The sequence below is a fragment of the Equus caballus genome, chromosome 11, assembly GCF_041296265.1.
Source record: "Equus caballus isolate H_3958 breed thoroughbred chromosome 11, TB-T2T, whole genome shotgun sequence".
In the NCBI taxonomy this organism is placed as follows: Eukaryota; Metazoa; Chordata; class Mammalia; order Perissodactyla; family Equidae; genus Equus; species Equus caballus.
This window is the reverse complement of record NC_091694.1, coordinates 54,076,690-54,099,523: the sequence shown is the minus strand read 5'-3', so window position 1 is coordinate 54,099,523 and position 22,834 is coordinate 54,076,690. Positions and strand designations below refer to the sequence as shown.

Below are 22,834 nucleotides of genomic sequence, written 5' to 3'. Positions count from 1 at the left end.
AGCCTTAATGCATAGAGGCGTGTGTTGCATGGGGGACAGAGGTGGAGAGAAGATGCAAGTGTTTACTGAGCCCTCACCACGCACCATGGTCTGGGCTAGACACTTCCATGCATCTACTCCCTACAACAGCCTTGAGAAGTGTCCATCATCCTCATTTTATAGATGATAAAACTGGGCTCAGAGGGATTGAATGATGTTCCCACAGTACACACCCACTGTTAGCAAAGGGAGACCTGAGACATCAACCCAGTCTTTCTGATTCCTAGACTGGATCATCTTCTACTGTATCACTAAGGCTTAGGCAGCTTGCTGGTCAACACAGGAATGGTTTTTATTAGTCAATTTCAGGGACATTCAACTGAACTGTTGTATTCAACTTAAGCCGTTGTAACTATTAGTACAATTCGACCTAGGTCCAGTAATAAGAAGCTAAACATTTGGAACCCGTACTCTCAACCTTCTGTGGCCTCTTAGCAGCTCATCCCTCTCTGATTGCGCATTCTTGGAAAACTCCAAGGAGAATATGAAGATCCAGGCAGGACCCCCACCTGCTATCTCACATCCAGGATTCTAATTATACCACACTTCACTTCCCCAAAACCTTCAACAGTTTCCCTTGAATTGCACAATACTGGACACTAATTTTCAAGTTGGCATTTAAGTCCCTACACATAAGGGCTCAATGGGTCCTTCCAGTCCTTCTTCCTGTTACCATTCCATACGCCAATCAAAAGGGACACCTCCTGGGCTGTTTCCCTGTGGCTCTATTTATTCAAAATTTTCTTCCTCACCAGCCTCAACTCCTTCTGGCAAAATTCCCACTTAAGGCTGTGATTTCCATGAAAACTTTCCTGGTTCATTCTGCTGATAATAGGTCTCTCCCTCCAGGTTCCTCAGTAAGTTACAGAGCTGGCCATGGCCTCTTGGACCCTCACTGCCCTGGCCACTAGCTTAGTCCTTTTCTGGAGAATCTTGATGTTGGGGAGGCCATTCCTTAACCAGGCAGTGGCACTAGGCTGAAGGGACTCCAAAGGAACCCACAGTAGTGGAGGTCAATGAGGCCGGGATCTGGTGTGAGACCTGACTTTGTGTTTTAAATCTGTGCTTGTCTGACTTCTCCTGGGAGGCCCAGGCAAGGTTTGCTGCACAAAGCCAAAGCCACTGGCAAAACTCTTCCTTTTCATTGGGCCATCAGATGGATGAGGTCATCACACTTGAAATGCTCCTGTGGCTGAACCTCTCTCCCTGAGCTTTACAGCCCCACACAAATTCACCAACAGACGCCTCTTGTGCTCCCTCCCACCACCACTCATGCACGATCTGGAGGAAACAAGATAGGAAACGGCAAGAAAGGCCTTTGGCCCAGGTCTGACCACCAGCAGCTGGGAACCAGGCTGCTCTCCCTTCCTTCTGCAATGAATAAGGATCCAGAGTCACCACCGGCTGAACCTCTCCAGAGTGTAGTAGAGCGTGTGGGCTCAGAAACCGCTGGAGCAGAGTGTGAATAATGGAAACTGCTTCTGACTTAATTAGACTCACATTAAAATCGCACTCCCTGAAGCTTGCCGAGGCGGCAGGGAGGCCCCCACTCCCCCCTCCTCCGTGACCTGGGATGCTCTTCCCATTCCATCCAAGTCCGAACATCCCCCCTGCTCTCCCCTTCTCCTTCATCCTTCCTCATCTCTCACCCCCTCTCAGTGTCTGCTCCCCTGTCACGATTACTCACCATTCTTTTCTTCCCCTCTCTCCCTCCTTCTGCCTCCCCTCTCTCGGGTACCCCACGGCCCTATAGCTGTCCATCTACAGTGTCTCTCTGCTCAGTAACCATGAGCACAGGTCAAAGCTTTGGTGTGCGCTCGTCCTGTGAAAACTAGAACGGATGGCAGGAAGAAGAGTCCTTCAGCTCTAGCTCCTGATACGCAGGCCTATATATTTCCAACCCGCTTCTGATAAAGAAGAAATAACAGTAATGGCTGATTGAGTTTTCCTGTGGCTGAAGACAGAAGGGAAAGCCCTTAGGGCTACGGATGGGAACTCTTATCTCTGGATACTTGTAAGCCAGGGTTTCTCAACCTCAGCTCTATGACATTTGGGGATCAGATGATTGTTTGTTGTGTGTCAGGGTGGGTGGGTGGGGCTGTCCTGTGCATTGTAGTTTGTTTAGCAGCATCTCTGGTTTTTATTCAATAGGTGCCAGTAAAGTGGCACCTATCAGGCTAATGAAATTGGGCTCATGAAAAATGTCTCCGGGTATTGCCAAATGTCCCCTGGGGAGCAAAACTGTCCCGGTTTGAGAAATGCTGTCTCAGCTTAGCTTCTCATTTGGGCATCTGTGCAGCTGAAATAGAAGGCCCACTGGCCTTGGTGTTTATATCCTGGATCTTCCATTTCCCAGCTCCCACCCTTGGCTTCCTGGCACCTACCCTGAAGCACATTTAAGCTCTCTGAGTTGGTCTGCTCATTTGACAAATGGGGCCATTGCCTACTTCACAGGCTTAATGTGAAGAACAAATGAGACACAAACTATAAAGCACCACATCGTATTACAGAAAGTATATTTCAGTACTACACTGTGTTATTATTATGTGCAAGGAAGACTAAATCTATATACTCACGGGAGAGTTAATTTTAAGTGATGATGGATAAGGGCACTCCAGAAACTCAGTTGATTAGATTGGGAGACTTGTGAGAAATAGTTTAAAGAGAGGAAGGGACTCAGCGGTTGGGGTGGGAGAAGGAGAAAACCGGGAAAGCAGTTGTGAAGAGAAGGATCCGTGAGAATAGGGGCTCTGACAAGCACTGTGGCTAACAGTCTCGGGGGTGGACTTCTCCCTAATTGAGGGACTGATCTGGGGAGTCAATGAAGAGACATGTAGCTCAGAGCTGAAGGGGAAGGGCAGCTGCACTGGAGTGAGGGGGAGACATGGCAAGAATTGAGAGTCTTCTCGGCTAGCCAAGGAGAGTGAGCAAGGAGGAGAGCCTGAACAGGAAGGCTCCAAACCAGGATTGACACGCCCCAAATTAAGAAAATAAGATAGCTTCAGAGATAGACTTGGCAGGGAGGAGTACAGATATCTGCTGATTTTGTCCCCAGCATCTCTTGTCCTTTCCTCTGGGAACAGTACCCTGATTTTTCCTTGGGGAATGACTCATTTCCCATTCTCTGTCGGTATGACTTCCGGAGTAGACATGAGTGTCACATCCCCCCAACTGCAGCGACAGAGTCAAGGATGGGCACATAATCAAGTGAGGCTTCAGAGCCAGTGAGCGTCAGCCCTGGGACTTCTACACACATTGCTGGAAAGGATGCCCTCTTTCCGCTGAGGGTGCCAACCTGGAAGGATGTGAAGGAGCCTGTCTGAGAAGGAAGCCAACACAGAACAAAGCAGAACAGAGACGGACAGAGACAGATGACTGATGACACCATCTGTACACCTGGATCCAACCATGCCTGAACTCTAGCACCCCAGGCATTTTCAGTAAAATGAGGCCATAAATTCCTTTTTTCCTTTTTTTTCTTAGTCCAGTTTGAGTTGGGCTTCTGAAGTTGAAATAATATAAGTACTCAGTAATATAAGGAGTAAATATAAGGTAATATAAACTAAACCGGCAAAAAGGTTGGCTTAGGAATCAGGAATTCTAATCTTGGCTGGAGGAAGTCATCTCGCCTCTCTGAGCTTCAGTTTACTCATCTATATAATATGAGGATATTGAACAAGATGGTGTTGAAGGACCCTTCCACTAGTAAATGTGATCGTTTTGGCTACTCTGTTACCAATAATTACGGCCTCCAAATAGTGAGCACTAAGACTTCCTCAGGGCCAGTTACTGGACACTGTTCAGCCACTGTGTGCGGCTTCTGGTTATCTATCTGTCCAGAAAGCTGACGGCTCACAGGGCTGGCCTTGAACAAAAACGTAAGGAAAGTTTTTCTCCTTTGGAAACATAACCTCCACCAGTGTTACAACACTCTAGGTTCTTTAATCCCAGTGGCTCCCACCCAAACAAAAACTGATCTGGTCATAGACTTTTGCCCTCTTGCCCTTTAGTCTGGATGAGATTTGAACGAGTTTTTGCCTTTTAAAGCAACTTGGGCCAACATTTCGTTGGGCTCCTAATAATCTTCACTGAGAGGCACTTTATGACCCTCAGGGCAGCTGGCCTGAAGGGGAGTTGTCACCAGTGACTTGTTGTCAAAAAAGATCACAGCCCTAAGATCAGACTCCAGGTTCTCAGGAGGGGGCAAGGCAAGCTAATTTCTTTCCAAGCTGGAACTCAGAAGAGACTGGCAGACCAGAGAGGATATTCACAAAAGGGTCCTGGCATTAGCAAATTGCTAAATTGAAATGTTTCCCGGCTCAGAGTCAGGGGCATTAGTACACTCCTGCTCAGGTAATCCTGTCATTTGGCGCTCTAGCAGCACGTTCTTCTGGCTGGAGCCTCATCTCGGGCTGTTTGTCATTCCTGCACTCCATGCTTTGATGATATTTCCTGGGTTCAGGGCCGGATTAGGACAAGACAGCAGCTGACCCTTCCCTGGCCCCCACCCTCCTCCCAACCAAATTCCCCATCCTCCCCTACGAGCACTGTTTATGGTTAATAATGATAAGCTGGTGAGAAAGTGTCTTTTGCAAACAGTGAAAAACAACAACAGAAATCTACTTTCCACCCTGTCAGGCTTTAACTGGCACATTAATTGTCATAGCCTCTGGATGCTCAAGAGAGGAGGAGAGAACCTTGCTACAACTCGGAACTTCATTCATTCATTCATTCATTCACTCAATGCCATGGCTCTTGGCGCCTCCTCCTGGTGGATGTGGTGATGGTCTGCCAGTGCTTACGCAAGCCTGTGTACGTGCGTGAACAGGGCTGCCTGTGTTTTCCCTAGTTGGGGGTCAAGAAACTTCTGTAAAAGGCTGTGTAGGCTGCACGCTCTCTGTCATAACTATTCAACTTTGCCGTCGTGGCCTGAAAGCAACCATACACAATATGTTAACAAATGGCGTGGTTATGTTCTAATAAAACTTTATTTATTGACGGACATTGTACTGGCTGTGGCCCCACAGGCCTAGTTTGCTGACCCTGAGGCTAGACACCAACTGCACTGAGTGACTTGGTTTATCATTGTAAACCTAGTAACAACAGTCTGCCTGTTTCTTTCTCATCCTTCTGCAATGGGTGTTGGATGGCCTTCTTCCTGGGAAGGTATGAGGAGAGCTGATGAAGACAAACAGGGTAGAGGAGATGGTCCCTTGAGATTCCTCCTAGTCCCCAGATGCCAGGGTCCAGGGTGGATGAAGAACGATGGAAGACTCTTCCTCCGTGTGTCTATTTATGGTCTCATCTTGGGTGGTGGGTCCTTCAAGATAACATGGCACAGCGCCCACAGGGCTGGGGTCTCTGTCAGCCCGTCTTATTGATCCTGCTGGTGATGCCATGTCATAGTGTGTATTTATTGATTCAACTCCTTGTTCTTCCCTTTAGCAGTCCTTGCATATTTACAGTAGAGGTGTTTCATAATTATTTGTTGAATATCTGCCAACTACGTGTCAGGCCCTGTGCTAGGCATTCTGGGTTCAGAGGAAAAGACATGGTCTCTGGCTCCAGGGAGCTCACAGAGTAGTAGGCAAAAAGAAAAATAAACCATTACAGTACAAGGTGTTGGGTGCTGTGATGGTGGTAAGCTGACAGGATGATGGAACAAGAAGTTTCAAGCGCCACCGAAGACTAGGCAGGGGCTGACAGCCAGGCCCTGTCTTCTTCTCGGACTGAATTCCAGAGCAAAGAGTGCCGCGTGGAAGAAATAACTCCCCTCTAGGCGGCTGCTAGAGTCCCACCCAGTGCTCTTCACCTGCTCAGAACCACAGAGCGCTGCGGCAGAGCCCTCCCAAGCACATTTGTAGAGATGAAGAGTGGCCCATTCAAGTTAAAAAAACTCCCCCTATTTGCTTCTTACAGCAGTTTTTGTTTATCTCATTATCTCCCAACCTGAAGAACAGGACCATCTGGCATGCGGGCATGTTAACAAGATCATAAATTAGGAGGAGAAATGAAGCCAGATTTCCATAATGGTCGCAAGACAGAAATCAACAGTGCTGGGACGGCATTTGCTGGGAAGGTAGGGTGGGGGGAGATGGAGCAAAATGAAAATGCCGCCACACAGCCAGTCTGAATGAAAAACACAAATCCAGAGTCATTTAGAAGGACTGTTTTCAAAAAGTGCCGGCGAAGCATCTCTCTCCCCTTTCTCCCCCTTCCCTCCCTCTTCCTGTCTTCTGGGTCTTCCCTTAGGAATGGGGCCAACTCGAACCCCCTTGTTCTCGTAGGTTGTTATTACAATTATTGTAGTAATTGTGGGAAGACTGACGCAGCTTATCATTTCACAGAGGAAGCCTCGCCCCATGCACAAGTCCGCATGCTGGCCAGAGCTCTGGGCCGCCAGTGCTTCCAGAGATTTCTAGTATATCCTGGGACTCTGTGCCTTGGTTCTGGCAAATGCACTGAGGGTAATTAATGAGAGGGGGCATTGCCCACCAATGGCTTGGATGCTGAGGGTCCCCAGGACATGTGCGCACACACAGCTTTCCCCAGGGTCACCACCCATTAGATTGCTCTTCCCTTCTTGGCAGAGAGCCCCTCCCCATTCCCCATAGTATTAAATGACATTAGATGCCCCCACCTGGGGCCGGCCCAGTGGCCGAGTGATTAAGTTCGAGCGCTCTGCTTCGGTGGCCCAGGGTTTTGCCAGTTCGGATCCTGGGCGCGGACATGGCCCCACTCATCTAAGCCATGCTGAGGTGGCATCCCACATACCACAGCTAGAAGGACCCACAACTGAAAGTGTACAACTATGTACCGGAGGGGCTTTGGGGAGAAAAAGGAAAAAATAAAATCTTAAAAATAAATAAATAAATAAATAAATGCTGCCACCTTTGGTGGCTCTGGATGCCCTCCCTGTCTGTCACAGCTTCTCCAGTCCTACGCCTCCCTCTTTGTGAAGCTGCTCTCCTCTCCTAGGTCATCTTTCCCTTCTTTTGACCTATCCTGATAGTAAAAATGCTATATCTGTTTTAAAAATGCGGAGAGTGGGAGACAATTTTGTTCCGTTGATGGTACCTATAGAGGGACCTAGGGAAAAGGGTCTGTGCTTCATAACGGGTGCACCCGGGCGATGCTGTGTGGCGTACGGCTCTACTGTTGCCTGCAAATTTCTCTCTGCTCAGTTTCTTTTCAGGGGACAATTCATTGACAAATTTTTCAATTTCTTTGATGATTTTTCACCTATTCAGCCCTTTAAACTTTTTTAAAAGTCGATTTTGATAATTTATACTTGCCTAGAAAATTGCTCTCTTTGTGCACATTAAAAAAAACCTATTTTCTATATCTGTGGTTTCTTACCCTATTTTTGTCCTTATTTTGTATATTCATATTTTTCTAGTTCTTTCTCATTAATGTGGACACTTGTTTTGTATATTTTATGTAAGCTGCAATTCTTGGATTGATTAATCAATTCTGCTTTGTAATTTATTAATTTATGCTTTTATCTTTATCAGTTATGCCTTGCTAATTTCCGAGGATTTATTTAATTGTATCTTTCTGTATTCTGAGATGAATGGATAATTCATTTGTTTTCATTCATTTTTGCTCAATCAGTTCACTGACATTTTCTTTACAGCCCAATATATGGTCAAATTTTGTAAATGTCCCAAGGTCACCAGAAAAAAAAACATTTTAACTTCTTTGTAGGTTAGTGATATAAATATTTAATTATTGAATCTTTATGCAGATGATTATGGCCTTATTTATTCTTTGAATTCTGAATTTCTCAAGAAATGCTCCCCTTTATTATTTGTCAAAAATTTTTTTCAATTCTATTTGGGTTTTACATATATATATAAAAATACATATATAGATATTTTCTTTTTGGTGAGGAAGATTGTCGGTGAGCTAACATCTGTTGCCAATCTTCCTCTTTTTGCTTGAGGAAGATTATCGCTGAGCTAACATCTGTGCCAAACTTCCTCTATTTTGTATGTGGGATGCCATCACAGCAGGGCTTGATGAGTGATGAGTAGGTCTGCGCCTGGGATCCGAACCCAGGAACCCAGGGCCACCAAAGTGGAATGGGTGGTGGAACTACACTACCGGGCCAGTCCTTGGGCTTTATATATTTTGATGTAATATTATGTGCATGGAGAGGTGGGTCAACTAGATCTTCATTATGGATTATGTACTTCGTTGGTAAAAAAATGACTGTCCTATAAATGATTTATCACTTTATTTTTTATTTTTTTGCATCACCTGGTATTTCTCTGTCCAGCTCTTAACTTTTAAACTTTTGGAGTAATTATGCTGTAGGTATGTTTCTTGTAGGTAATATAAAGCTAAGCTTTATTTCGTGCACCATTGAAAGTCTGTATTTTAACACAGGAGTCGAATCCATTTATCTTTCTCTCACACCTGATTTGTTTGTGCTTATTTCTGCATTATTATTATTATTTTGTTTTTTTGCTTTTTATGTTTCCTTGATTGTTAATTTCATATCATTAGCTTTAGGGGATCATGTTTTGTTTAGTTTTCCCCCTATAAGGTTATTTTTAGTCAAATATGTATTTTTTATGTTATCAAAATCAACAATGAAACTATACCTAATGACTGATATACATATAAGAGGAAACTGTTATCTCATACTTCTATCTTCTCTATTCTTCCCAGATTTACCTGTCATGGTATCAATTTTTGGCCCTATTTAACATTGATAAATGATTATCCTTACAATGTCCTTTTCTTTTCGCCTTCAAGAATCATGATATTTGCATTGGCTTGTAACTGCGTTGACAATAACTCTTTAGAACTGTGCGTCTAAGGAGTTTCCATGGCCACCACTGACGCCACGGTCTGCTCTTGAGAGCTCCCCGACTCATCGTTTGGCTGTCAGGTATACATCTTAGTGTACTTTCTTTTTAGGAGGAAACTGCATGATGGTATATTTTTGGAATTTTTACATATCTGAGAAAGCCTTTGTATTGTCTTAAAAGTAAACAACACCTTGGTTGGCTGGTGTGTTCTTGTTCTTGATTCAGAACCTTTCCCTCCCCTGTGTAGCTGCTGCTCTCTCTCCATCTCGCTCCCTTTTTTTTTTTTTTAATTTTTTTAGCTTTTTAGCTGCTTTCTGGAACTTACATCATCTTATGTTATGGAAATCTCTGCGGCAAATCTAACTTGCGTTCCTTTGTAGAGAGCTTTTTTTTCTTTTTCAATTCCTCGCCTGGACATTTGTCGAATTCTTTATCCTTGTAATTAAAAACAAATCATCAATATATGTCTATGTGTTGGTTACTTTCAAATAATTATGCATGCGGAGCCCTTTCCATCTACTCATTCAAGTCTTTCTAAATTCAGGAAAGTTTTCCTCTACTCCGTTATATTGATTCGATTCCTTTTTAAAAAATGAATCCCCTTGCACTTCTTCAAGGACTCCCTTTATCAGTATGTTGGTTTTTACTCTCTGAGCTCAAACCCAAGGGTCTTTTTTCTGGCCACTTCCATCTCCTAGTCCTTTTTGCTTCAGCATCTGGAGAGCATCTCTAGCTTGTCCTTCACGACTCTGTTGGTATTTTTATGGGATCTATTTTGCTCCCTGTCATTTCCAATGGCATTATTTGCTTCCCTTGTTTCTTTCCTTAACCTATCATGCCTTTAAAAGCATCTTCAGTCTGTCATCTTATTACCTCCTCTTTTATCTCATATTTTATTAAGTTTACGGTCTCTTCTATTTCACTTAAAATAAATGCCATTTAATATTTACATATGTTTCTAAATACTTTTAAATCATTTTTTATCTCTAATTCTTGAATGCTATGTTTATCTTTTTATATACTCCATATTTTTAATATCCCTCGCCCCCACCAACTGACTTATCTTTAAATGAGATGGCCATCTCAGTTTGGAATGGCCTCAGATGTAGTACCATCAGATTCTCCTTGGGAACCCTTTCTGTTCTATCCCGGATGCTGTACCCCACTCAAGATCCTAAGGTAGTGTAAGTTACACACAACTGTCTACAATTCCAGCAAGTGACTGTGATCACTCTGACTTCTTTCCAGCCAAGGCTCAGCTTTTTTTGTCTTGTAGGTAACAATGTGGGAGTCCAGCCCCTTCTTGGAACCCATGCGGGGAGCACACTGAAGCAAAACTGCCATGGCGGCAGCGCTCCAGAGAGTCAGGAGAAAGCCTGGTAGACAGGGGCCGCTGACTTTGGGGTGAACCTGGCCATTTTCTGGCGGCTGTCTGGTGGGGCAGTATGTCACTTGGATAACTTCTACTCAGTCTTTAGATTTCCTTTTCATTCATTCATTCATTCAATAAATATTAGTTTATTGATCCATTCAACAAGTGTTTGAGAATATATGCCAGGCATAGTGATAGTCGCAGGGGATATGATCCAGAAAAAGAAAAACAAGGTCCCTGCACCAGGCTTTCATTCCAGTGGGTCAAACAGACTCACCAGTCCCAGTCTAGAGACATATGGCAAAGGAGTAAACAACCACCCAACAAGTGGATTACAGACTGTGGTAGAAGCTGCAGAAGATATCATAAAGGTCAAGTGCTGTTACTTTAGATCCAGAGGTCAGTGAAGGCTTCCTCTGAGGAGATGACGTTGGAGCTGAGACAGGAGAGGTGAGAGAGCTGGCGTGTTGGAGATCAGAAGGGAGCCCAACACTTTGGAGTAAGTGTGCCAGTGTCTTCTGTTAGCTCTCCAAATCCACTCTCACCTTCTCTACTCTTATCCACCCCAGATTCCTTGATCCTCTGGTTTCCAGCCAGGCTCGGTCAGTGGGGATCCCCAGCAGGAGGGTAGGTGGACAGGGAAGTCAGTTAGGGTATACATTTGCCCAGCAGTGCCCACGTGGATCACTGCAGATTGGCTCCAGCTCCTGTATGTGGCCTTTCCACACCTTCTCTGCGTCTGGCCCCCACCCCTCCCTTTGCCCCATTAGGTCAGGGATTATAGCCACTCTCCACCATTGTTAGCCCCTTGTGAGTTTCCCTAACTATGCCCAACTTTTCTTCAAGAACCCACTTCAGGTGCACCATTTGCTTCCTGCCAGAAGAAAGTGGCACGAGATGACATTGCACATTTTTCAGGGCAAAACAGATGACTGTCCTCTGTCCTACCACCACACATTCCTCCGATGCCGAGTTATGACTTTAATGCTTACTGAATTGAATCACTGTCTGCCTCGTGTCTGCCTTGTTATTCACTTTAATCTTGTTTCACTTGCTTTTGGTGGAGACTGAGAAGGGGATGCCTGCTCATCTGGATCCCAGCGGGTCCCAAGGAGCGTGTGTCACAGTCCTTGCAGAAGAGAATCCAAATTGAGGGGGGCTTGGGGTGACCTTTGGGTCTCTTTGAGGGGGACAGTCTTCCTAATAAGAGAAGGGGGAAGAGCATCAGCAGTTTTCTGCACATGCCTGCGGGGACTGAGCCCTGTAAGGAGGCCTCCCCAGAGAGGCCCCTGACCTCCTTCTCACTGTGGGCTCATAACCCGCCATTGGAAACCGAGAAACTCCGAGCAGAAAGCAGCAGAGGTGCTCTGAGGGGGCTTGGCTGTGTGAACAGAGGCTCTGCTCAGAGTTGCCACCTTGATGGTCCCATGAGGAGGAAAATCAGAGCAGAAGGTCTGCTGAGTCCAGACAGGAGCCCCGAGAAGAGAAAACTGCCTGCTCGCCGTGCCATTCAGTCTAGAGCAGCCACTCTGCTGGGCAGTGGGAAGAAGGAGGGAGGAGGAGGAACCAGAGCACTGCATCAAGGGATCCAACATGGCGGACATTCTGAGGGAGGCCCGTGTGGTCCAGGCTGCCTCCCCACCAGAGGGCAGCACACCCTCAATGCCTGCTCTCTTTTCCTCCTCCTCAGGGGCCATAGTAGTTTGCAACTGCTGCTGTGACAAGTTACAGCAAACCCACTAGCTCAAAACCACATAAACTTATTATCTTACAGTTCCAGAGGTCAGAAGTCTGAAATGGGTCCCACTGGGCTAAAAGAAAGGTGCTACAGGGCTGCGTTCCTTCCGGAGGCTCCAGAGGAGAATCTGTTCTCTTGCCCTAGAAGCTGCCTGCGTTCTTGGCTTGTGGCCCCATCCTCCGCCTTCAGCATCAGCAGTGTAGCACCTTTCAAACTCTCTCTCTTAGATGCCCCCTCCTGCCTCCTTATTATAAGGACCCTTGTGATTCCATTAAACCAGCCTGGATAATCCAGGATTATCTTCCACTCCCCATTGCCGTGAATGTAGCACATGTACAGGTTTCAATGATTAGGATGTGGACATCTTTGGGACCATTATTCTGCCGACCACAGGGGGCTCATTCTGCTTGTCCCAGAGGCTTTCTTCTGTCCTTGGGAGGGCACCAGGGCACAAAGACTTATCTTCAGAGGAAATGGTGGAAGCCACAAATCTCAGTCAGGACCCAGTGCTGCTTGGGGCCTCTTCAGGAACAGCCTTTCCCTCTCAGGTGGGTTTGGAAAGGAAGGAAATACTGGCCTGATAAAGGCGGACCACTTCACCAGCGCTGCTGGTCTAGTGGTTAAGATTGGGTGCTCTCACCACTGTAGCCCAGATTCATTTCCTGCTCTGGGAACCACACCACCGTCTGTCGGTTGTCATACTGTGGTGGCTGCATGTTGCAAGTACAAGCAGGGTCCCTCATGGGGGACAGGTTTCAGTGGAGCTTCTAGACTAAGACAGACTAGGAAGAAGGATGTGGCCACCCACTTCTGTAAAAACTGGCCATGAACACCCTGTGAAGAGCAGCAGAGCATTGTCTGATAGAGCACTGGAAGGTGAGACGATGGTGCAAAAAGATCGGGCAGGGTTCCACTCTGCTGTGCACAGGATCACTAGGAGTGGAATCGGCTCAACAGCACTAACAAAAGGTGAAGCAAGACTGGGTGGAGGGAGCGATAGATATCCCAGCAGCGGCTCCCCCTTAGCCCCCAACTCTGAGAGGGTTGGCTCCCCACAGTCAAACACGTGCTGAGTCCTAAAGTTCAGGACGGGATCCCAGGGCTGCACAGCCCGTGCAGGTTCTGACCCCTGTGGGCCCATGGAGAGAAAAGTGAGGTCCTTCACGGTGGGCACAAGGGTTCCCCTGACCCCTTCCCATGCCACTGACCTGCATTCAAGACAGGGGCCTCGGGGAGGGAGGGGTTGGGTAGTTTGTGGCTGCAGCTCATGGCTTCACCCTGCAGCTTACTCTTTTGAGAATCAGACTTGGACTGGCCTGTGTGCTGACAAATCTGGGTGCTGTCCCGTTATTCCTCTGGGAATAACCCTAGGGAACAGTGTTCCTAAGGTTAGAGTTCAGAGGAGAACTAGCCTACAGCCCTCCTGAGTTCTCACTGTGCTAAGAGAGTCAGGCACAGTAACCCGCCTTCCTGCAGGATGCCCCTGGATGATTCTGTTCCTGGCTTATGAAATCTGGGTCCTGTCTGTGCAGCCTGTCCCTCTGCAACCCTGTTAAGACACCAAAGCCAGTGGACTCTCCTCTGCACTCTAAGCACGGGCAGAGAGAAGGTGTGGCAGCCATGTGGCTGGTGTTTCAGGAAAGCAGGGGACATCAAAGAACGGGTTCAAGGAGAGAGCTGGCCTGGGGAGGGGGCGGGAGCAGGAGGAAAGGGCAGCGAGTGGGCAGTGAATGGAACAGCGCAGAGGGAAGAGGAAATCGGAGTGCATAAACTCATCGCCCCTAAGTTGTAGAACCGGGAAAATTAAAAATATAAATAAAACAATGCTTTTGTTCTCCGAGGTCCCTTCCAGCTTTAAAATCTTATGCTTCCATAAGCTTTTGGGGAAAAGAATAAACCAACCGCTAACATCAAGGAGATTTTGAAAGCTTTCAAGGTTTTAGGAGCTGTGTCTGACGGGAACAAGGATGTCTGCTGCACACGTGGGAAGGTCTGAAGGGAAAGGACACGCTTGGCCCTCCAGCCTCTGACCGGAGGCTGACCCAGAGCCAGCGCTGCCTTCCGGCACTTCCCTGCATCTATTTCACCGATCTAAGATCTTGGAACACGGAGAGTGTTTTCCTCTCACACCAACAGAGCTGCAAGAGGAGGCCCTCCAGTCCATCACATAGTCCCCTCGCCCAAAGCAGCAAGACCCCCTTAAGACAAAGAGCAAAGTCCTCCCTGTGGAAAGCCCTGACAAGGGCGGGTGCCGCCTAAGCTCCGAGGCTCTGAGTGGCACTACCCTTGGCTGTGACCACCGTGGGGATGGTTCCTCTCCTGCCCCACCGCCTTCTAGCTTTTCTTCTTTTATGCAGGGACAAAGTCATCTGCCATGCCTTTTTGCCATCTAGTAACAGAGGACACTGAAAAGTCCTTTGGGACCGTTGTCATAATATGGTCAAGGTGACAAAAATTAGAGGTGACCTTTTTTTTTCTGCTGAGGAAGATTCACCCTGAGCTAACATCTGTGCAAATCTTCCTCTATTTTGTACGTGGGTTGCCACCACAACATGATCATGGATGAGTGGTGTAGGTCTGTGCATGGCAACTGAACCCGGGCTGCCGAACTTAACTACTAGGCCACAGGGCCAGCCCTAGAGGTGATCTTTAAAATCCATAAACTGGGGGAGGGATGGTCTCTACTTGAAGTTAAACCTTAATTATCTCCCAGGTGGGAACCAGTGTGTGTGTGTGTGTGTGTGTGTGCGTGCACACACACCCAGCTGGTCCTTAAACTTTCTGAGGGCAGAGACCATCTTTCGCTTGTTCATCATTATAACCCTAAGGCCAAGAGCAGCACCTGGACACAGCAGATGCTCAATAAGGACTCAATGAATGGATCAATAATTAGGAAGGAGGTAAATCTTCATACCCATAGGAATTAACTCTGAACGGCTTGCAAATACATCTTGGCAACGTTCCCCATAAGGTCACCTAAACTAGTGAGAGGGATGTTCCACGTTAAGGAAAAATCTGTAATCTCAAAGCTTCTGGTGTTTCCTTGTGGCTGCTGAGTGGGAAGACCCAGAGACATGCTCCTTTGTTTAGCAGGCGTTCAGTGACATTTGGGTGCTACAAAAAGTAGGCCTGGAAGGCGGGATGGGGGGTGAATAGCCTAATCTGCATAAAAGAGTCCTAAGCAAGCAGAAAGGAGGAAAGACAAGCCAGGTTCCAGGAGGCCGACTCAGGGGACACATGGGCCATGAGAAAGTCCCTGTGGAGGGCAGTGGTCAATACATGTCTAGGATCAATGATGTCTAGGATCTGATATCCATTTAGAAACTGTTTCCTGCTCTCTGCTTTTCTTTTACCCTTCTAACTCCAAATTTTCAGAAAAAGTGCTTACAAAGCCTTGTGTAAGGGGGGCTTTGGAGGATGAACAGAAAAGGAGGATGGGTGATGTCTGGGGTGGGTGGTCTAGAGAAACATCTGTGACTGAGGAGTGAAGACCAATTATGGATAGCCACGTGGAGGTGTAAACCTTAGAGTAACTCAGGAATGGACAGGGGCAAACACGCCGGTGGCAGGCTGAATCATGGCCCCCTAAGGTTGTCCCCGAAACCTGTGAATATGTCACCTTGCTGGGCAAAAGAGACTTTGCAAATGTGATTAAGTTAAGGATCCTGAGCCAGAGATGATCCTGGATTATCTGGGTGGGGCCGATGTAATCAAGGGTCCTTATAAAAGGGAGGCAGGAAGGTCAGAGTCAGAGAAGGGAATGTGATGACAGTGAAAACAGAGCTTGGAGTTGTGTGGTCAGGAGCCAAGGAATGCAAGTGGCCTGTAGAAATTGGAAAAGGCAAGGAAATGGATTCCCCCTAGAGCCTCCGAAAGGAACACAGTCCTCCTGACCCCTTGATTTCAGCCCAGTGAGACCTATTGTGGACTTCTGAGCTCAGGAACTGTAAGATAAGAAATCTGTGTTGTTTTAGGGACTAGGTTTGTGGTAATTTGTTACAGCAGCAATAGGAAACTAATACCTTACTTTTCCACAGAGAGCCAGGAAAAAGCTAACCCTTGAGAGAAGGGAGACAGACAGCAGGGTTCTGATGAACATATGGGTGGGGCTAGTGAGTTCTGACCGCCTGGTTCAGTAATAGGTAGTTCAGTGTGGCTTCCTTTGCCCTATCTCAATTCTAAGAACTGGTTATTGTTAGTGCCATCAAGTCAATTCAGACTCCTAGTGACCCTGTGCACAGCAGAGCAGACCCTGTCCAGTCTTTTGGTGCCATCCTCTCACCTTCCAGCACTAAATCAGACAGTGCTCCACTGCTATTCACAGGGTTTTCATGGCCAGTTTTTTTGGAAGTGAGCGGCCAGGCGGTCCTTCTTCCCAGTCTACCTTAGTCTGGAAGCTCCACTGAACTTGTCCACCACGAGTGACTCTGCTGGAATTTGTAATACCAGTGGCCCAGCTTTCAGCATCACAGCAACATGCAGCTGCCACAATATGACACCCGACAGACGGTGGTATGTTTCCCCGACCGGGAAATGAACCTGGGCTGCGGTGGTGAGAGCACCAAGTCTTAACCACTAGACCACCAGGGCTGGCTCTACACGCTAGACACCCGTGAAAAAGCTAGCACAGAGGGCTGGGGAGAGGGAAACGGTCCTTCACAACACACAACTCCTATCCTCGCCATCAGCCATTCTCCACCAAGATCCCAGTTATGAAAGGACTGATTGGCAGGTCTGATGATCAGACTGTTAGGCAGAAAGGCAGGTCTTGAAATAGAGCAGGCGGCACCTACAACCAGTCTTGCCATGTCATAGACAAGGAGCTGAGGTCTAGATAATGACTCGTCCAAGCACAAAGAGCTAGAAGTGGAACCAAAACCTCAGGCTGCTCATTTCCAAGCATGTGCCCTTTGCTCCAGAAATGCCCTTGTCAAGGACTGGGCCCCAGCACAGGATTCTCTGCCCTCTCACCTGAAGGTGACGTTCTGCTGAAACGCATAGCTGAGTGAGCCAGTCTGGAGTGCCATTATCTATGACTACGGGGCCATCCAGCTCCCTCTCCTCCATGTGAGAGACCCCTGAGGACTTTGGGTTGGGCGTGTCTGTATCTGAGAGGGTCACTTCAGAGGTGGTGGGTCTGGGGCTGTGGGTGTTGTGTTCCCCACTGTCATAATTGGCCTTTATAGTCCAGAGCTGCCTGCAACCCAGAGGGCACCTCGGAGCGGAGGCTGCTTCCCTCCTTCAGGAATGTTTTCCCCTTCCTCAAGCTCCTTTATCCTTTATGGCCTATTTAGCATCCTGTGTTCTTTCCCTGACCAGCCCCCTCAGATTAGGACCTGTCTGTCTGGTGGATTCTCAGCACTTTCAGGCTCTACATCAGCATTGATGGCAAATGTGTTCTTTTGTCCTCTGGATGTTTGCATTCATAAATTCCTATGTTTGGCAAGCACGATTGTGCAGCCACTGGGGGCAGGCCCCAAGCTAGCAGCCCTGTGTGCTGAGGTCTCGAACCCTGGAGCCCAGCTCAGAGCCCAGGCCTGTGGGCTGTGTGAACACAGGCTGTGCAGTATGAGAGGGCGCACTGCTGCTCCCCTCCACCCGCAGTGGCTTCCCCAGGACTCGGTTTCACGAGAACCTTCTTCAGCTTGAGTTTTTAGCACTGGGTTTGGGGCCGTGGTGGAGGGAATATTTCTGCTATTAGCAGAGTTGAGTTGAGAGCAACCAAAGCTACATGACTGTTTATAAGCTCTTCCTTCTCAAAGGGCGCTTCTTCCCACGCCGTGGAAAAAGGCATGGAGGCTGCCTTTGCAAGGGCTCCTGGCACACGTGCAGCTGTGTGAACTGCAGCAACGTGAGGCTGTCCTTCTGAACGGCACGGTAAGGTGACCCAGTGGGAAGCGCAGCCTGGGAGCAGTGCCACCCCTGGGGTTCCTCCGCGAAGCACAGGACTCAGGCAGAGAAGGGAGAGCACACTGGCTCTTGGGGTGACTGTGGGGGAGCAGAGGAGGGGGGAACCAGGGCAGGGCGGGAGTAGGTGGGCAGGGTGGGATCAGACAGAGGTGGGCTGGGATAGGAGGCATGCAGCACGAGTCCAGCATTCTAGAGAAGCCTTCAGTTCTCCTGGGGGCAGGCGACTAGGACAGCTCGACAGAGGAAGCTGAGGAAGCAGCTTACCTGGTCTAGGTGATGGGATCCTGCGTTCCCTCCCAGATGTCAACCTCCTGGCTCTCCCAAATGCCCCCTCCCTCCCTTTAGCTGAGGACCACACGCACTCTTCCCCCACACCTGCACTGGTGCACCCTTCCCGGAGGCTGAGAAGACGGAGCGGTGTGTTTCTGGAGGCCCACCTGCTCTTCCCTCCCCTACACAATGCAGACAGCCTGGCAACTAGATACTGATTTGGGGAAACCAGAAAACGGTCCTCGAAAAATTAACAGTGTGGCTGTAAGTCATGTTCTTAACTTAGCACAACGTTTTAAAATATGCATTAAGTGCTTATTATGTACAGGGGACAGTAGATAGTAAGCAATGCTTTATGTGGCCTGACGCCCGTCCTCCGGGACCTGATAATCTAATGTAGGACATAAGCCATATATATGCAAACAGCAGCAATGCAAAGTTGAATGTGGGAGGCATCATGAATGTGAAAATAATTTAAGAGACAGATACGATTGTTATACCCAGGCTTCCTGGGGAGGTGGCCTCTGTACTAAGCCCCAAATGCCTTGTAGGAGTCAGTCAGCTGGAGATGGGAAGGCAGAGGGAGCAGAGAAAGCAACGCGGGAAGCAGGAAAGGACATGGTGTGGTGGGAAGACGGGGAGAGGATCGTTGGGCCAGATGCTGTGGGAGAGGAAGCTGGAACAGTTGGTAGAGGCCAAGCGTTGAAGGCTTTGAGTGCTGGTCTGAGGAGTTTAAGCTTTGGGTAAGTGATGGGGAGCAGCCGAGAGTCTGGGAGGAAAGTGGAGACATTATCAAGGGGTGGCTTTGATTCCTTTGACAAACAGCCTGCACCTGGTGCTTATAAAAGGGGGTTTCTTTTTTGGCTTTTTTCTTTGCCTGGGGGCACGACGGGTCCTTCCCCCATGATGGGAGTCTGAGCTTTCCTGGCTCCCTTCTCCAGGGAACGGCACATTGATGTCAGGGAAGTGAGCTTGTGATCGGGGCCCGCGTGCAGAGGGGAGCTGTTACTAGGCAGAGGTGCAGTTTTGCCTTGTTCCACACCTTTCCTGAGGTGATGAGACTTGAAAATCACTCAGGCAGGATGGAAAATGGATCCCCTGCTCCCTGGTCCCCAAATCTATGAGAAATATGTTCTCCTTTGAGTGATAGGGCTAGGGCCCGGGTGGGCACGGGAACGGGGCTAATTATGATGTTAACAATTATAGTTCATCCAAACAGGAGGAAAACGAAGCACAAAATCTATTGATTGTATGGCTTCTTGTGTACTGTAAATTTAAACAAAGCCCTCTGCACGACCTTGAATTCAATAGCTCTTTCCCCAATGCCTTATAGGTGCCTGGCATGTGTTTACAATATGTATAAGCAAAAGCTTTTCACATCACATTACACTTGAGACGCATGAGGAGTACAACCTAAATGTCCATCAGTAGGGGGCTGGCTAAATAAAGGATGGCACATTTATTCCACGAGGTACTATGTAGCTATTAAAACAAGAACACAATAGATCTGAATGAGCTGACCAGGAACGTGCTCCATGACATACTGTCAAGTGAAATAAGTTCCGGACCAATATGGATGGCATAATTTCACTTTCATATAAAAAGATGTATGTGTATATAGGCACATAGATATGCAATAAAGCCTAGCAAAATCTTAGAAAAGATTCTGTTAAAGGCTAAGTAGTGGAGGGTGGGATTGGAGGAAAAGAGGCTGTAATTTCGACTTCTTTCTTTAATCATTATAAATGGTGGGATTTGAGGCAACTTTCATTTTCTTTTTGTTCGTCTGTATTGTTTTTTAAAATAAAACCTTTTAAAAGATTCATAAAGGGTTTTCACTATTTAAAGAAGTCATTTGGTAAAGTGAAGCATAATAACAGCTATTGTTTGTTGAGTGCTTGCTGTATGCCAAGCCCTGTGTCAAGAGCTTTACAAACACTATCTCGTTGATTCAATCCCCTTTTGAAGTAGATACCATTATTATCTCCACTTTGCGGACAAGGGAACAGGCTCATAGAGGTTAAAAGACTTGCTGGAGATCCCACGTCAGCACGTGGTGAAGCCAGTATTCCATTTGCGGTCTGGTGGCTGCATAGGCTAATTTTGACTGGTACACTGCTCCTGAACAATCCCTTGAAAAAGGGAATAATTCTGTGTTCTATATTTAGGTTTTTCATAAAGCAGAGTTTAAAATCATGGGTATGTGAAGCGATGATTCGTGGTGATGGTCAGCTTCATAAGAACAACATCTGAATTTGTACTCCACTTCTCTTCACCCTTTCTTTCCTCCTTTCTTCTTTCCTTCCTCCTCTCCTTCCTTCCTTCCTTCCTTCCATTCATTCATTCAACTTTCCATCTATCTATCCATCCATCCATTCACGTACCCATGCCCTCATCCATCCTTCTATCTTTCCATCTATCCATCAATTGAGCAAACATTTATGGGATGCATGCGAGGGAATTTGTTAGGAGCTATGAAGAATACTAAATGGTATCAGACAATTCTCAAGGAACTTACAGACTAGCCCCATGTCACTGTGATGTGGTTCTTGGGCTGGATCGGCTGAAAATCACAGTTATGAAATCGAGGAAGCCAATGCCCATCACATCCCTTGGGGGACTGAGCCTGGGAGCCTCCACATGGAACCTCTGAGACTTGGGCCTGGAATGCCCCGGTGAGGTGGCAGCCTGGATCTGGGAAGGAGGGTACGCTGGGGAATCTTGCACCAAGGTGAGGCCACCTGGGGAATGGGGATTATGCCTGCTTTTGATCTTATTAGGAAGAGACCCAGGCTTTAATAAGTCTGAAGAAAGTCTGCTTTGTTCAGATGGAAGGTTGCTGTCTTTTGATAACGGCATGACTGCTTTTGTGGGGGACCCAAGCAGAGAGAAATGGCTAGGCTGCTAGGGGGGATCCTGGTGATGGTGGTGAGGTGGTGCTGGGTAGTGAGGTGCAGCAGCCAGAGACTCTCTCCAGTAAGGTCTCCCAGGGATGACAAAGCACCCTCATCAAAGAGTCCCCACAATTTGATCCTGGGCCTGAGGATCAAATTGGAAGAACAGGAGTGCAACTGGTGGCATGAGAAGGGATCACAGCTCCTGCCTTTTCTCCTCTCTGAAGCTGTGTATCCTCAGACATAGATGATATTTCAAGTTGTGTCACAGTCCCCAGTAAAGGCAACTGTGATAACAAGGGAAGAGTACAGGGTCTGGCATCAAAAGCTGAGTTCAAACCCTGCCTCCACCACTTAATGACCTCATCATCATAGGCATGCCACTGAACCTCTATGAGCCACTGCTTTCTTATATATAGAATGAATGGTTGTGGAGATTAAGTGAGAAAATCATGGGGCAGCGCCTGGCATGGGTGCTTTGCATTTATTTTGGTGCATGTTTTTGCTGCTGAGTGAGGCCTTCTCCCAGCTCCAGACTGTGATTTGCCCAGAAGCTGCAGGACATGTCCCTATTCAAGAAACAGGCAGATCAGAGGACTCTCCATGCTACTAGCAGGTAGTCTGTCCTTCCTAGACGAACTGTAACACACTCTTCTCAGTTCCTGTGCTCTAGACCTATCCTTCTAGAGGAGCGGCTCTCAAGTAGAAGCCATTTTGTCCCCTAGAGGACATTTGTAATGTCTGGAGACATTTATGATTGTCCTAACAGGGGAAGAGGATGCTACTGGCTTCCAGGGGGTGGAGTCCAGGGATGCTGCTAACCATCCTACAATGCACAGGACAGCCCTCCAACAAAGAATTATCCCTCCCCAAAATGTCAATGGTGCTGTGGCTGAGAAACTCTACTCTTGGGTCAAGAATGAGAACAATGATGCCAAGCTGGAGAAGGTGATTCATTAAGGCCAAACCAGGTGTGGATACTAACAGCATCCTTCCTGAGACCTGAGTTGGGGCCAAGCATTATTAATAATGATGATTATGATGGGTCTAATGGTAATATTGAACATTTACCCCCAGCGTCTTCTTTCCCAGTCTTCTCCATCTCAGACACAGCACCACCACCCAGGGTCCAAAGCCAGAAGCCTGCAGGTTAGCCTGGATTCTTCTCCTCACCCTCTTCCATGTCCTACTCAACTGCTGGTTCTGTACACCCCACATCCACCTGCTGCCCGAGGCACCTTCCTCTCTCTCTCGACTTCACCATTCAACTGCCTCTTAGCTGATTGGTCTGCTCCCCGGCTTGCCTCCTGAAGTTCAGTCTCCATAGAGCTGCCAAACTGATCTTTTAGAAAACATTATTTCAATCACGTCATGCCCCTGCTTCAAACCCTCCCACTGCCCTTGGAAGAAAGTCCAAATTCCCTCATGTTCCTTGGAGCTCAGTTCCTAGAACAAGTCATGTTCTTCCCTCCTTGGGGCTTTTGTGCACTCATTCATTCCAACTGTGCAGAGAGAAGTTTCTCTGCCTTGCCACAGGCTGCCTTCCGCTCAGCTTCCTGAGATCTCGGTTTAAATGACTTCCCCTCGGACAGGCCAAACCTGATCTCTCCAAATAGGCCCACCTTATTATTCTCCTCCACACATCCCTGTTTATTTCTGTCGCTGCATTTACACAATGTGCAATTAAGTAAACTAATTATTTTGTGTACTTATCATCTATCTCCCTCTACTAAACAAGGGTATGACCTGTGTTTCTCATGTTCATTGCTGTTTCCCCAGCACCTAGCACAAT

General features: G+C 47.4%; 1 protein-coding gene and 1 long non-coding RNA gene across 5 annotated transcripts in view; both read right to left on the bottom strand.

The window, feature by feature from the left end:
• The window catches only part of SHISA6 (shisa family member 6), a 288,708-nt gene that overhangs the window by 63,050 nt on the left and 202,824 nt on the right, over positions 1–22,834 (bottom strand). The window lies entirely within an intron of this gene.
• Positions 11,197–17,073, bottom strand: LOC138916188 (uncharacterized). Its single transcript, XR_011423086.1, has 2 exons — positions 16,940–17,073; positions 11,197–11,430 (listed from the first exon to the last, which is right to left on the bottom strand). It is a non-coding gene; the product is annotated as an uncharacterized lncRNA (long non-coding RNA).